Raw genomic sequence first — 14,247 nt, 5'->3', positions numbered from 1 at the left:
TGGTACTCTCATTTTTCCTCCATTCTGGTATTGCCTTGATCTTTCCATTTCCTTAATTTTTCCAGTTTGCACCCCCCTCCCACACCCAGGCCCATCTGCTTGCCAGCCTTTCCTTTCTTTCTAAAGGTCACCTGGCTTGAGGTAACACTTTTGTTATGTCACTTACCCTGTCACTTGGTTTTGAGCCACAAATGTATGCTCAGCGCAGCCACCACGGTGATACAATCTCCTGCCTGGAACCAGACATAACCTCTCTGTGCCGTCTGTCAGTGGCACAGCCACAGTTTTACAGCATGCAGAGCCAGCTGCAGTGGGACTGACAAACCAACAAGTCCATCCTGGGACTTGCAGGACAGTTTGTTGATCAATTGGTGTGGTGGCTTCTCTGGCCTCTTGAACTGATTAAATACTGCATTTTATGCTGATGGAGACTTCAACTGCTGCTCCACATGAAGGTTGCAATCAGTGCTGTCGTGCTCATTATCTGCTCCTTGCTCATTAGGCAGCAAAGGAAAGGACATTCTGATGCCTTTCATCAGTTTCAGAGGGGCTCTATTGACAGCTTCTGTTCTAACATTTCAACTAAGTGACGTGAGAGTATTTGCCAGGATACAATTCCAAACATGAGATTTGGCAAGCCTGTGACAAAGGTTTAGGCAGTGAAGACAAAGGTGCAGCCTGCAGCTGCAGCTTCGCATCCTTCATCTGCCTCTTCGGTTCTCCCAGGGCCTTCAACCCTCTGCTGCAGCGCCAGGCTCGCTGAGTGAAATCCACAGTGCCCTCCCCTGTGCCTGGTGACTGGCACAGGCTGGGCCAAACACCACCCCACAGCCTCCTGCTCAGGGTGCTTTGCGTCACTCTCTTTACTAAACTGATCTTCAGGGACCAGGCTCCCAAGTGAAGGCCCAACCTCCACCTGTGAAGGTCACCAGAGCGTAGGTGGAGTGCCAGCACCACATCAGGGGATGGCACTTGGCCTCTCAAGGTGCTCCAGCACCACATCAGGGGATGGCACTTGGCCTCTCAAGGTGCTTCAGCACCTCTGAAAGTAGTTTTCTCCAGCAAAATACCAGAAAGCATTGCAGGGCCCTGCCAGAGTCCCTCTTGCAGCTTCACAATATTCTAAGGGAAGATGTGCCGTTTAGAAAGCTGTGTTTTCTGAGCAGTGTGCAGGTAAAGCTGAAGGACTGATGAAGAGCAGATGTTGAGAAACAAGAAAGAGATGCAAGGATAGCTCCATCCTTTGCAATCAGATCTGGGCAGTTCTTCGAGCCTTTGTGAAGAAGCTCTTGCTGTGTTTAAAGCTGCCTTGCAACACCCATAAATTCCAGGTGAAATTAGGGCTTGTCCCCAGTAGCTTAAATAATAAATCCTTCTGCACTTCATCCTGTCCTGAAGAATTGCAGTGTCCACTGCAGACAGGGCATGGAAGCACCTCAGAGGTGAAATATCAGTGTGCAGAGTGGGTTTCAAGGCTGGAAGCAGGTACTTTAAATATATACAGATCTAAAGACATAGAGAAATAAAGAGACCCAAGATGGAGCTTCAAGCACAGCATAGAGGGAAGTGCCTATAGGAAAGGGAAGTGCCTATGGGAAAGGGAAGTGCTGGAGCTGATGGTCTCAGAGGTCTTTTCCAGCCTTGGTGATTCTGTGACATGGACTGAGCCCAGCCAGGCTGGTGACAAAAAATACAGAGGCAGAAAGGGCTGCTCCAGGAGACTCAACAAACAGAGGCAGCAACCAAAACACAAGCAAGCAAACAAAAACCAGCTGGAAAGCAAACCAAACCACTCCACAAACCCCAAACAAACAACACCCCCTGATAAAAACAAACAAACAAATACTAAACCACCACCACCAAAGGAACAAAACCAAACCAAACCCACACATACAAAGGAAAAACTAAAATGCAAAGCCAAACACCACAAAGCCCAAACCCAAGAGTGATGTGCTTTGCTTTGTGCCAGCAGAAGAAGGAAGTGAAGCACCTCCTCTGCGTGCCTGAGGTAACACAAATGATGTCTCAGAACAGCAATCTGTGATAACTGTGACTAGAAAGTTTCCTCTTCTCTTTGGAGTTCTCTTCCTGCTCCAAGCCTGGCCCGTCCATTCTGAGCCCCTGCTGATGTTTGTTAGTGACAATCCCTCTCCATTAGCTGAATTAATATCAGCCATCTGATATTGCCATTACTGCAGCCATTAATTCTCACTTGATTTGCATGAGCTGCTTTCTAGACGTCCATGCCCCACTTCTGTCAGCAGCACAACCATCCTCACTAGCTCTGTGCTGTCCCAGGAGGGACAAACCAGAGCCTCAGAACAGGCCATCACTTCAAGGTCTAGCACAACACAGCCTTACTGTCAGCAAGTGCAAGTACAAGAAGTGGAGTTGCTTTCTGAGGGTTAGATGTGACAGCAGCTCCATAGCTGGGTTAATAAGGATCAATGGCAGCATCATCTCCCCTGAGTGAAGCAGGATTGGGATCTGATGGCATGGCCTCAGTGCTCAAGGTGTTAAAATCCCCTTCCAATTTATTACACTGCTTTGAGCATTCTTGCTCTCAGGTGAAAGGGACCATCAGTTTGGTGGTCTTGTGGTGGCAGGCCACAGCTCTCACCTGGCTCACAAACCACTCCTGGCGAGGGTGGATGGGGCTCTCACAAGCAGAGCTGGCAGCTTTGCAGTGTGACCTGGAAAGCAGTGGGAATTGAAGTGACAACCAGCTCCTGCTTTGATGGTCTGCTTTGCACTGACTCAAATGCAGGAGGTCATTTTCATTTGGCTAGGGAAAGGCCACTGGAGTCAGCATCACGGTGTCTAGTAACGTTTCAACTCCATGTTGTTGCACTGAAGGACCAAGACCATCAACAACCCCACCAAAGCCAAACTGTGAGCTCTTCAGTCTACCTGTTCAGTTTAGCCCCAAACCATTTTGCTGTTGTTTGTTGCTATATTGTAATTCTTAAATGCTGAAATAGGTTCCTTGAGTGTGCCAGGGAGGTTTAGGCTGGACATGAGGGAAAATGCTTTCCCCAAAATGGTTGTCAAGCCCTGGCACAGGCTGCCCAGGCCAGTGTTGGAGTCCCCATCCCTGGAGGGGTTTAAAAGACATGAAGATGTGGTGCTGAGGGACGTGGTTTAGTGGTGACTTGGCAGAGTCACCAGCTGGCCTGGGTGATCTCACTAGTCCTTCCCAGCTGTAATGAATGGTTCTGTGGCTCCATGGCTCAGAGATGTGCAGTGCCTGTGGTGCTGAAATTCAACAGCAATGTTTCCTTGCTCCCTGTGCACCACTCTGGCTCTAAGGAGGTCTCCAAGGCTCAGTTTGATGGCTTGGAGGCACCATCAGTTTGAGTGCCAGTGGCAACGTGTGGTCAGTAACCATGCCACCTCCAGCAATGGGTCGTGTGCAGGGCAGGCATGATACACTGCCATCCAGCACAACACAGGCACTTTGCTGCTAATGAAGGGCTCCACACAAATCAATGGATGGATTTTTCATCCTGCTTTCAATGGCAATCTGTCATTCTTAAGGCAGTGTTGGTCCCCAGAGAGGACTTTTCAGATGATCACATCCTTTAGGTGTGTTATTAGTGTCTTGATTGGCTGTTAGAAGACTGAAAATCAAATGTAGGAGGTGCTTGAGAAAGGCAGGGTTCCCCCTGGGCACTTGGCTGCTGGGTTTGTGGTACTGACTCTGGGGATGATAAACAAGAGCAAATGTCCCCCATGTCTGAAAGGCAGAATCAATGCTGAGTGAGATAAAGCAAATACTATGGGCCAGGTCAGCACAAAACACACAGCAGCAGAGCTTCACTGGAACTCATCCTGGTAACCTGCTGGGAACTCTCCAGCTTCTTGGGTCTAATGTTTGGGGAATGAGACTAGAAAAGGCATGAAATTAGAGTGGGAGACAGAGAAATGCTTCTTCAGAGGAAACCTGAAGCACAGAGCAGAGAATTCAAGCTGAAATCTTCCACTCCTCTGCTTGTCCTGAATAATCTTCCCTGGACTTGCCTTTTCCTGAGTTTTCAGCTAGCCCCTGTTGTTGGAGCAGTCAGTGGGATGACAGCAGTGAGCACAGCCAGAGCAGTGGGATTTGAAGGTTTCCAGTCCAAGCCAGAGCTCCAAGGCAGGTGCTGGCACCTTGTTTTCCCTCCATGCTTTTCAAACAGCACATTGTTCTGGGTGTGGGGTCTGGCAGCAAGGAGAAGGTGGAGTGTTCACACGCCTGGGGACTGGAAGGGCAGTGGTGAAAGCTCAGGGCAGGAAGTGGCATTCCTGTGATGAGCTTGTGCTGTGACATGGCTCTGCTGCTCGGTGGGAAGGAGGCAATGTCCTCACAGCCTTTTGCGGGCAGGGTGAAGGACAGCCGATGGGGCGTGCCTGGAGTGAGACGAACCAGGGCTCTGCTTCCCTCCTGTTTCCCACAGCATTTATCCCACACCAGGCAGCAAACCCTCGCTGTCCCATAGCACGGAATATGGAGAGAGGTCTTGAGCTTATGAAAGCTACTGCAGGAGCAGCAGGAAGTGCTGAGGGTGCTGGAAGTGTCCATTCTTGGTTTACAATGAAATGAATATCTGTTATTAGAAGACAAACAGTAACCTCTGGAGGGAGAGGAAGGAGCAAATAAGGATGTTAAAAGCAGAAAGGAGTCTGTGTGACCCACAGCAGCAGCAGAGCTGTGTTTGTGTGCCTCGTGTGGGCATGTTGTGTACACTCCACGTGTTGACTTTCAGCAGGCACCCCCTGGGCACATCAGCCCTGCAGAGCTGCCAATTGTTTGACGTTAGGCAAAGCAAACTGCAGGAGAATAGCCTCGTTACAGCCACAATCAGAGCAGAGCGTGGGAGTCTCTAGTATTTATCAGCAATTCCTTTCAGTGAGGAAGCTGCAGCCCAAGAACTTAAATTCAAAGCAGAGGTTTAAGCATCCTTCCCACCTGACTACCACTGACCTCATGCAAACAGTCTGGTTTGGAGGTCCCTGTGATCGTGGAGCACAGGATGCCCTATTGCCTTTGTCCCTTCTTCCCCCTCTAAATTACATGCACAGCATCTTACCAACCAGTAACCTCCAGAGACAGACCCCCTGGTCCAAGTCACTCTGTTTTGGTGGGGAAAGGGTCTGTAATGTTGTTCTGGTGGCAAAAGGGGGAAATAAACCCATCAGTCCCAGCAGAGAGAGGTCACAGCAAGCAGGCAGGGGGACTGATGTGGAGAGCTGGTGTGTCCAGCAGGGCATGGTCATTGTGGAGCGTACAGCACAGACCCTGGAGCTCAGCTCTGGCTGCCTCCCTTCAGCAGCCATCTGCACAAACTCAGCACTTGTTTGGGGTGCTGCAGCTGACTGTCACAGGAACTGCTTAACCAGGGCTTGCCTCTTGTGAGCAGAGGCTGGGAAGGGAGGGGATGGGGATGGTGGCAGCAGCAGTCACAGCAGTGTTGGGGAGTTTTCAAGTCACTGACAAGTTGCTCCCAAAGCAGAGGCAGAGCTTTCAAACTCCTGCAAGCTAAATTAGTTTCAGCAATGCACTTTTCTGCATGGTGTAAACAATTCCATGTTGGAAGAGCTAAAAGGCTAATATGAGACCAGAGCTATCTTTCCTGAGTGGAAATTCATGGGAAGCACTCCTAGACAGGAGATTATCTTAAAGCTACAGAGCCTTTCAAATACCCCACGGGCTGGCACTTTTATTTCTGCAAGGCAAAACCCCTACAGGTTTCTTCACATCTCAGCAAGGGGAGGAGCAGCAGGGTAGGACAGGTCACCACAGTCCCCGTGGTGGCTAATGGCTGCCTTCTCACCACTGGGTCTTGAGAGCCACCAGAAGATACCTGGAGAACAGCTCTTGTGAGGAGTGGCTGAGGGAACTGAGATTGTTCAGCCTGGAGCAAAGGAGGCTGAGGGGAGAGCTCATTGCTCTCTGCAACTCCCTGAAAGGAGGCTGGAGCCAGGTGGGGGTCAGTAATTTTTCCCAAGTAACCAGTGACAGGACAAGATGAGATTAGCTCAGCTGGCAGCAGGGGAGCAGGAGAATGTTCTTCACCAAAGCAGCATCCCTGGAACAGGCAAGGAACACGGCAAGGGGTGGCGTCCCCATCCCTGGAGGGATTTAAAAGAGGTGGTGTTGAGGGACATTGTTTAGCTGTGGACTTGGCAGTGCTGGGTTAGCAGTTGGACTCGATGATCTTAAAGACCTTTGGCAACCTAAACAGTGCTGAGATCCTGTATCTGAGGTTGTCCTCTTCCCTTTGCTCTCAGGCAGGAGCAGTGCAGAGATACAGCCACTCTGCCCAGGCAGGCAAGGTGTTGAAAGCAAGCAGCAGCAACACAGCAAGTGACACCAAACAGCTCCCTGCAAGCTCCCCTGTCTGAAGCACAGCAACCAGCTGCACCAGAAGACTGAGGAGCGTGGTATGGAAAGACAGAAACACAGAGGCTCTGCAGGAGTCAGGGCAAGTGTCTGGTGACTTCATGCTCCAGTGCTCTATCCATGGCTGCTGCTGCTGCCAGGTTAGCAGCCAGGCTGTTCTGTGAGGCTGCTGCTGTAGGAAGGCTCTGTACACACATGCCTCAGTGAGGAGAGAAGCTCCCACAGCCTCCTGAAAACCAGGCATGCCACCGGGGGAGGGGCTGGTTTGCAAGGTCCTGGAGGCACATGAGGAACTGTACACTCAGGTCAGCTCATTGAAGGTTGCCTCCCCAGCCCCAAATGTCTGAATAGCTGAAAAGTGTCTGAAAAATATCTGAGATATCTCCAATAACTTCAGTGACTCAGCAGCTCCTTAATACTGCGAGCAGGCAGAGGACAATTTGCAGACACCCAAGGGAGCTAAATGCAACCAGCTGTTCACAACAGCTCTGTGCATGCAGTTACAGCTGATGGTGTGAAAATTATGGCAAACACACCATCACTTTAATAGGATGGTTGAGGACTGTGGGCTCCTGGGGAAAGCATCTCAGCAGCCTGTGCACCTGCATCTATTAAAAGAAGTAACACACACAGAATAACAAAGAGCAGCTCTTCAGCCCAGCTACAGGTCATGGCAGGGGCTGGGGGGAACCGGGATCCAAAGGGGGAAAAGAAACACGTTGTGAGGCAGCCTGAGACAGTGTGAGGAAGCCTTGAGCACGATGAGAGTCACCGAAGGATGCTGCTGGTCCAGGTTGTGGTGTGGAAACACAGCAATGGTGCAAGAGCTGAGCAAGGAGCATGAGCCTGGGCACCCACATGGGCCACGCTGGGTGGTGCCTCCCTGGGGAAACTCTTAACAATGAGTGCAGGGTTTGGGGGACACAGGGAATTTGGGAGGAAGAAAAGGTAACATTAGAAAGGTGTAGGTAGGATCTTCACCACCTAATCAACCCAGTCTCATCTGCTCATCTGTACCTCAGGCCAGGACCCGCCTCAGGCCCTGGAGGAACTCTCTGCAAGTTGGCCAAAACGTGGAGAAGGGAACAACCCAAAGTGATCAGAAGCTCTGCTGAGATGCTGCTTTCACTGCCTCTGCACATTCATTGCTTGCCAGCAGGCAGCAATGTTCTTTGGGCCCTCTCGACACTGGAAGTGCAATTAGTTATAATTTACAAATACTGACATGTTTTAATGAAAATAATTGACAAATGTTGAAGAGAGAACAGCCTCTGCTGCCTCGGCAGTGTTCCCCTGGGGGATGCATCTGTGGAGACATGGGCTATAAATACCTCTGCCTGCAAACATGGACAGTGCAGGGATGGAGATGCTCTTCCTCTTCTTCCTTTTGCATTGCAAAGGAGGAATAAAGCAGGAGTGAAAATGCTGCAGGATGCTGCTCGGCTCCACGGGGTGGCCCAGAATTCTGACACCATGAGCAAAGCCAGGCCCAGGGACCTGATTAACTGTGTTTGCACACCCCCAGCAGTTCCTGGCTGGGAAGAGGAGTCTGGGCAGCTGCCTGGAGCTGCAGCCAGCCGCTCAGCAGAGCTGACACACAAGCTTTCCCTGATGAAATATTTGGACTGCACACGTGCCCTGTTTTCTGCCCCTCTTTAAATAACCTCCTCTGTAAGTCAGCACTTGGCTGTCTGCACCTCCTGCCTGGTTGCTCCTGGCCTTTCAGGTTCCCTTGCAGGCACAGGCAGGAGAAACTGGGGAGACCTGATTCCTCCACTGCACTTGCTCACATGAGACCTGTGTTATATTGCTAAGCAGCCTTCCTGGGAGCACAGCCTGAAAAGCTGGGGATCATTTTGTTTGGCTGCTAGTGCTTTGTCTATTGTCCCCACTAAGCAAGAGGCCAGCTCTGCTGACTCAGTGTACTGCAGGCAGCCATAGGAGGGCTGCCAAGGTCACAGAAGAAGGTGATGTTTTGTGGGGCTACCAGTGAGAAACATCAGATCTAGGGGAAGTTTATTGCTAAGCAGCATTGCAGAGATGACCAGGAAAGGGAGGCAAACATCCTGCAGCACACAGGGACTGCTAGAAAGATTTCTCATCTAAATAGAGAAGGATGCTGTGTCCCTCCTAGACAAGGTGCCTGTCCTTGAATTGTCAGGGCACACTCCTTCAGGTGGAAGATCTACCTGCTGCCAAGTACCTCGTTCTGCAGAGAGCTGTCTGTGTTCAGCATCATTTATATTTCCCTTTACATTTAGATACCATCTGCTGCTGTGTTTTCCTTTGCCTGCTGCCACAGTCATAAGCATGCAATTACCATACTCCTACTCAAATTTTTTCTTGTTCTTTTTCATTGCAAGCTTAATTTCAGTCACTTTTTGTCTTTAGCTTTCTAAAACCCTGCAATTATTAGAAGCCACTTAATGAGATCAGCAGCAGAGTTTCCTGGTGCGGGGACATGGCTGAAATGGATTAACCGAGGACAGAGGATAAAGGGCTGAGAGCAGCCTTTGTGTCAGAAAAATGGAAGGGAAAGGCAACCTTGTCAAAAAATATCATCCTCTGGCTTTGTGGTTTAAAATCTTGAAAGGATTTTAGTGATGTTTGTCTCATAGTGGTAAAACAAGAACTGGAAATCCCCAGCAAGTGTAGACCTCAGCGAGCAGTCAGCGCAGCAGAGTGCCACCCTGCTCTTGCTCCTCTGACCAAGCCCAAGCCTAAGCCTGAAATTCAGCCTGAGCCTGGGCCTCCAGAGGACTGCCAGGTTTGGAGTCACCTTCTGGTGTAGACTAGACTAGACTAGACTAGACTAGACTAGACTAGACAAAGTGGAACACAGGAAGTTCCACCTCAGCTTGAGGAAAAAACTCCTTCCTGTGAGGGTGCTGGAGCACGGGAGCAGGCTGCCCAGAGAGGTTGTGGAGTCTCCTTCTCTGGAGAGATTTGAAACCCACCTGTGTGGCTTGCCCTGGGTGATTCTACCACTCCAGGATTCTATGGTTCTCTGAAAAGCAGAGATGTGTTAGGCAGGATGGATCACCACATCCACTCGGGGGGAAATCTCCCTGGTAGAGAGTCAGAGAAGCCAAACTCCCTGCTGCAAACTGCCCTGCAAGGTGGACTCACCTGAATACCAGTGAAGGCTCTCGTGCAGCTGCATGGTCAGTAGGCCAGATGGCAATGATTTATGGAGATTAGACTGCCTCAAAGGAGCAGGAAAAGTGGCTTCCAAAATTATCATGACACTAAATGTATCACACATGCTTATGGTCTTGGCAGCTCCCACACTGAACAGGAAGATGAAAATGCATTTCACATACATTGTCCTTTCTCATGCCCTCTGAACCAGGGTGGCCTTGGAGTGGTATCTTGAGGATGTGTCATGTAGAGGACAAACTGCAGAGATGTTCCCTGCAAAACAGAGGTTCAAAGAGAGAGAGCCTGGTGTGGAACCAGATGTGGAAGGGCATCCTGAATGCTGGGTCCTTGCCTAGGCACCGTGTCCTGCACAAGCCATGGACCCAGTGTGGGCAGTCCTGGGGTGAGTGTGGCAACAGTGAAGATGACTGACAGCCTTTGAGGGAGAAAATGCAGATGGACTTCCTGAGATACCAGACTTTGGTTTGTCTAAAAGGTGGTGAGTAAGGTGTGCTCTGATGGGCTGGCTTTGCCAGAATGGCTGTGAGCATCCCCATCACTGTGAGCAGTATGAGGCTCCAGAAGAACATGCCTTTAAATGAAGCCATTTGATTTGGGGAGGCTGCCTGTGGGAAGTGGAGAGGTCACTGGAGAAAGAAGCAGGAACATGTTTCAGTTTGGGTCTTGCCCTGGTGAGCCTTTGCCTCAAACACTGGCAGAATGACAGGCTTAGCCAAAGGACAGAGTGAAACCTTGTGAGTGAGGGTCCCTTTGGACAACTAACACATGTCAGAGGTGGGGTTGAAGCACACAACTTCAGACACTGAGGTAGCACAGAATAAACCAAGTCACCATTAGTTTTTCCCATGCAGCATGTAAGTCAGGATACTTAATAGGTAGCCCCAGGGATTATTGCTCTCATGGAATCATGCTTCTGCTGAACAAGCTGGAAGGGGTTAAGAGCTGAAGAAGAATGAATTATTTACCTTCTCCAGCTCTGTCAGCCTTCCTGAGAGCATGGTGTTAAGCTGTGGTGACCATCTGAGTGTGTGTGTGTCTGACAAGGGAGGGCACAAGCAGGAGGGTGGGAAACAGAAAATCTTTGCTGAGCTGTTTAAAATCCAGGGGGGGTGAGAGGGGTGGGAACCAAAGATGCAGCACAAAGTAATCATTTATTTGTATCAACAATTATTCAATGCCTGAGAATTCTGAGCTCTTTTGGAGTCTCTTCTGCTTTTCTACAGCAGAGATTTCACACCTGGAAGGGAAGCAGAAGAGCCCTTAAGAGGTCCAGTCTGTGCACTGGAGTGGAATTTAAGCTTCAGCTCAAATCTCTGCCTAGAGATCACAGGCAGAGGACTGGAGATGCTGTGATTTCAGTGAGTGCTTAGCCACAACTGAGCCCTGGAGCTGTGATGTGGTGATTAATGCACAGTTAATGATTAAACCCTGTGAGCCAGCAGAAGAGCACATGTGGGGACTAAGACTTTGGACTTTATTTAGTCAATAAAAGAATTCTTCTCTGCAGGGTTTGCCTCCTGGGTGCTGTTCAGGAGGAGCCTGAAACCTCCAGAGACCTTTCTATGAGCACTTCATTGGGCAAGGATGCTCAGAGAACCCCATACTCCCAGCTCACCCCAGCCTTGGCTTCACACCGACTCAAGATGCCTGGGAAGAGCTCAGTTTCCTAGGGCTGTGTGTAGGAAGAGCAAACATGCAGCAGATGTTGAGGCTTTCCAGTAGTTTCACTTGTGTAGCTCACAGTGCAGTGGAAACATCAGGGAACCCTAGAATGCTTGGCTTGGGAGGGACCTGTACAGCTCATCTAGCCCAACCCTCAGCAATGTGCTCTTGCAATGGACCTGGTAGTGGTTTTCCTAACAGGAGCAGGACTGCCCAGGTCCCATCCCTGCCCAGGTCCCATCCATCACTGCAGGGACACCACAGGCTGGACTTTGGCAGCAATGAAGTGAAACAGACTTCTTTGAACAGTAACCTTTATATGACAAAATAGCTCACACCAGGTCATTTCTCATGATCACATTTCATTCACATGGATGTAACAGAACCACAATATGCATGTAGTATGCTTATATACACATAGATCTCTCACTTTGTATTAACCATTAGCTCTATGTAAGAAAAATAGATTGCAGCCTTGGATATGCCTTCACAGAGCAGAAGCCATGGTGAGCAGGATAGGCAGCACAGGCCCCATCAGGCAGGAATGTGGATCTCAGGTTTCTTTCACAGCATTGCTTTGAAGTGTGGCTGCTGCCAGAGCAGGATTCTACATGAATCCTTCTCTCTGAACTATCTATTGGGAGATTGTTGCAGCTGAGCTTACCTGGGACCCTCCAGGCTGTGCTAACCTGCGAGCACAGAGCCACCACAGGTCGGTCTGTGCGCCTCTCTGTCCGTGCAGCTTAGAGAAGGTTTATTCAGGTTGCCCTTCTTCTTTTAATCTCTTTTTCAAACTAGATAAACAGCCCCTGGAATTACATCCCACTGGGATACACCAGAAACAACAAAGCAAAGTGCAAGAGATTCTAAAGGTATCTTTAGAACCACAGAATCAAAGCATGCCCTGTCTGCAGCAGCTGCTGTTGGTGTGAGCTCAGCACTCTCCCCCCAGCCTGGGCAGGTGCTTTTGGAACACCTATGCTTTTAGAGCATCTGTGCTCACTGCTTTCAGCTTCCCATTAGCTGCAAACCAAGCTCAAACATTTAAACAGACAGGCTGGCTTTTGGTGCCTTCCATGCTATGGATGGTCCTTACTCACCCAAGCAACCCCACTGTCCCTACAGCAGGGATTCTGCAGCCAGCCCCTAATTTGCTGGGGTTTAGGTTTGGGGTCTCTTAAAAAGCAAACAGTCATCTGATTGCCTAATGCAGGTGAAAAGGTTTGTCTGTCTGCACCTGGAAGGGCTGCTGGTACATTGCAGGGCTGCAAGAATTCAGAAGGGGAGGGTTAGTGACTGCCACAGAGATGACATTTTTAGTCCTAAAATGCTCTTCAAAAAGTAAGAATGCTGGGGGGAAAAATATTAACTGTAGGCTTTATAAAACTGCCCTGTGTGTAAATGGAAGTGGCTCAAGGCACCTCTTAGGTATCTGTTACCAGTCTCCAAGGCAGTCTGTGAGAATATTTCACATGTCTTCTCTGGGAAGCTCTATGGTGTCTGGTCTAAAGAGACCCATGCTGTACTCAGGCTGATGCAGGTAGCTTTATCTCACTGAAGTGAGGACTTGTCCCCAGCCTTGCCTTGTGTTTCCTGTGTTTCCTTAGGGACACTGAACATGCAAGTGACATTTTTTCCTATCAAAAGCCATATGATTCATGAGGTTGCTTGCTTTGCTTTCTTTCTTTTCCCCTCCCTGTAGCTCATTGATCACCTTAGCAAAGCAGAGGATTAGTAATTACCTGTCATAGAGTAGAGTAGAGTAGAATAGAATAGAATAGAATAGAATAGACCAGACCAGGTTGGAAGAGACCTTTGAGATCATCAAGTCCAACCTATCACCCAACACCATCTAATCAACTAAACCATGGCACCAAGCACCCTATCCAGTCTCCTCCTGAACACTTCCAGTGATGGTGACTCCACCACCTCCCTGGGCAGCACATCCCAATGACAAATCTCTCTTGCTGGAAAGAACTTCTTCCTAACATCCAGCCTAAACCTCCCCTGGCACAGCTTGAGACTTTGCATGAGGAGTTCATTGTCAGAAGGCAATCTAAACCACTTTGATATCCAACAGGGTTCCTTTCAACTCTTGTTCATAAACCCAAGGCAGCAGCAGTGCAATCTGAGTTGAGAGGACTCCCTGTGCTGGTCAGCAAGAGGAAGGCTCCAGCCAGCTTTGCACCCTGGCCGAGGCTGCATTCCCACCAACATCTCACCAGGATGCACTGAAGGTTTCCTGCACAAGCATCACTTTTCTGCTTCCTTAGGAACGCCTGCTGGATCCAAATCCTAGGGGGGTGGAGGCTTTCCTTTTTTTCTTGCTACTTGTCTGGATTTTGCTTTAAAGCTGTGGCTGTATATCTACAGTGGCCAGAGAACAGTTTCCTGGTATTTGGTGGTAACTCCAGGTCAAGATCCTTTTCCTAACACACCTCCACAGGCCATGAATCAGCCAGATGCCTTGGTGCCTTTGGGCACATTGAGACCACCTGCAGCAGTATTTCTCCAGCAACCAAAGATGCTGTGCTACTGCACAGCTGCCACACATGCAAGCTGCCATGCAGCTGCGACATTGGCTTCTCAATGCACAGGTTCCTGAAGGGCACTTGCAGCCTGTGGGGCTGACCTTCCTTCTTACAGATATAGACATCCAGGGTAAACCAGAGCAGCCTCTCCAGCTCACCATTACCTGCTTAGCAAACAACCAGCCTAAACAGATATTTACATGGCACACACCAGGACATTTCACAAAGACTGCAGCAGCTCTTTCCTCCGTGTAAACTTTCACACCCACTCAAAAGGGCCATCAGGGTGGTGCTCAGAAAGAAACGTCACCCATCAAAGCTATTTGATGTGCTGAATGCTGAGAGCATAACAAGAAAATGGGGGAGAGTATGGGGGGAGCATATTGAAGGCTAAAATGTTTTTGTTCTCACTTACTCAGACTTGAGGAGGATACAAAGATAGAATCCCTGATCCTACCAACACATAAACCTGTGCTTAGCTCCAGCTGCACAGGGCTACCTGCTGAAACA

This window comes from Melanerpes formicivorus, unplaced genomic scaffold, assembly GCF_026170545.1.
Source record: "Melanerpes formicivorus ecotype bairdi unplaced genomic scaffold, bMelFor1.0.p_v2 SCAF_6, whole genome shotgun sequence".
Lineage (NCBI taxonomy): Eukaryota > Metazoa > Chordata > Aves > Piciformes > Picidae > Melanerpes > Melanerpes formicivorus.
Note: the sequence above shows the minus strand (reverse complement) of the source record.